This window comes from Agrilus planipennis, unplaced genomic scaffold (genome assembly GCF_000699045.2).
Source record: "Agrilus planipennis isolate EAB-ADULT unplaced genomic scaffold, Apla_2.0 scaffold16, whole genome shotgun sequence".
NCBI lineage: Eukaryota > Metazoa > Arthropoda > Insecta > Coleoptera > Buprestidae > Agrilus > Agrilus planipennis.
Genome location: NW_020438946.1, coordinates 2,418,614 through 2,420,908, shown reverse-complemented (window position 1 = coordinate 2,420,908; position 2,295 = coordinate 2,418,614). Strand labels below are relative to the sequence as shown.

General features: G+C 31.9%; 1 long non-coding RNA gene across 1 annotated transcript; it reads left to right on the top strand.

Annotated features, from left to right (window-relative positions):
- The first annotated feature begins 1,593 nt into the window (after positions 1-1,593).
- LOC112904531 lies at positions 1,594-2,278 on the top strand. Its single transcript, XR_003231170.1, has 3 exons — positions 1,594-1,763; positions 1,859-2,104; positions 2,188-2,278. It is a non-coding gene; the product is annotated as an uncharacterized LOC112904531 (long non-coding RNA).
- The last annotated feature ends 17 nt before the right edge of the window (positions 2,279-2,295 follow it).

The window sequence follows — 2,295 nt, the reverse complement described above, 5'->3', positions numbered from 1 at the left end:
CAGGAAATGCGAAGATTAGCTCAGAATAGGAAATAGTAAAGATGCGTGTCCAACCAGTCTTAGGACTGACGACCTTATGATGATGATGGAGCAAGATAAATCAGACCATACTACGCTTTCTTGCATCTACCTTATTTTTGTACTCCATTAGGTACTGTTTCATATGTGATGCAACATATTAAGAAGATTTGATGATAGGATTGCCACATTACTGAGCGGTATGACCAAGAGGTTTAGACTATTGCTTAGCATTCGGGAGGACGCCGATTCGATTCTATGTCCGTCTGCTTTGGTCCAAGTTCTTCTGGGATTTCTTTGAATCACTTAGGCGAATGTTGGGAATGAAACATCCAAAGGCAAAGTAAAGTTATTGCCATATTTTTTTACATGAGTTAGGTTTGTTTCGTGAAATCCTTATAAAAAACTGTAAACATAGGTACCTACCTCGCTCTCCCGACTAGAATTTATAAGGGGCATGCCCCATGTAGCGTGGGGGCCTCATGTGGCAAACGAGGGGCATGCCGATATAGGGATTGCCCCGTAGATTCCTCATAAAAACCCCACCAAAAAAAGTGGTAATACTAAAATGAGGATTGCCTTATGGGTTTTTCATATGGGCCTTAAGGGGCAAACCTCACATGTATAAACTTACACATTCTTACTTAAGAGCAAACAAATTTTACAAATAAGTGATGTATGTATATATTTCTCCAAATGAAGATATAAATTGTATTGAAATTTGTGGAAAAGTACTGCCAAAAAAAATCTATATCCATGCGATGCTAAATATTAAAAAATGTATAGTTTCTGCAAACAATGAAAATATCGCTACCCGTAAAATCATAGAAGTTGATTAAAATAATATATTATACCGTTGCTACATGTGTAAAAGTGAATATTGTGAGCATTTTTTGTTTTTCAATTTGTTTTTTGTTTTGCCGATTTTAAACACCATACCTGTTACCTTATCTAACATACGTTTTTAATCTACTCTGTTCTGTGAAATGCATTGTTTATGTTTATATTTTTCAACGGATGTTGAACACTATTGCTTTCTGTCTAGCGTCTAGCCCAGCAACCCAGCATTAAAAAATATTATTATTAGCATACATAAGATTATTAGTTTAATTTTAATTTCTGAGCTCACAGTTTGGTTCGACCTACTCACAGTAATTAGATGATAATAATTTTTTTAGTGTAATAACTGTTGTAAAAAATTCATCCCCATGAATATTCACAATAGCGCATTAAAAACGGTTGCGGATTACAAACATAGGTTGATTTGTAAAAAAAAAGAAAAAAGAGATCGACATAGCGCCTTCGCACACTGTTTTAAACTGCAGGAACATATCAAGAAGCTAGTGAGTGTCAGTTGGAATATTTGCTTATTCTACATAAAGCGAAGAGACAGCATAATCGAAGGCTGCTGATGATGTGAACCTTTTTAGAAAAACATTTAAGCATTATTCCGAAAATGATTGTAAATAAGGGTAAGTAAAATTACCATCGAATTTATCATTAATGAATCTTATCTATACACACTGAGAAGAAAAGACGTTTCGATACTATTAAGCTCCTGTATATAAAGAAATGAACACATTTTTTTATTCTTATTGTTCATAATCCGTCAAAAATTATTTATAATATTTTAAATTTATAGATCATGAACTATCATCACAAAAGGCATTAGGAAATAAATCAACAAGTGAAAACAACCACTTAAAAGTTCAAATTAACTTCCAAAAGTGCAACGAAAGCAATTGGTACGCTAAAAGTGTTTTAAGTAATAGATTTTTAAATAGCTGAATTGTAATTTCTGTTCTTATGAATGATATTTGTATGCTGTTTTCGTTTTTAGATGAAGAAAATAGTAAACATTCTTCCACTTCAGATGACGAAAGTTGTAACCTTGCAACAACGAAAAAGAAAAAGAAAATTAATAATAAAAACATCATAAGAAAGTCTCGAATATCTTCATCTAGTGGATCTGATTAAATAATTCAATAACACTGACTCTTCAAGAAAAATTACATAAAAATTTAAATTCATTGACATCCGTCGACGAGTAAATATAAAACTAAACAATAGGAAGGTGCTCAAGTTGGTAGGTATTAGAAAAAGTTTGAATAATTCAATCTTGATTATTAATATTTGTAAAATAGGTAATGCTACGCTATTAATTTACAGAACAACTAAACCGTTTGATGGATGCCCGATTTAAGAGTATTTAATTTAACTCAAATCTAATACAATAAGCAGCCAGAATAATAATTAAATATGGTGTTTATTTTTTTT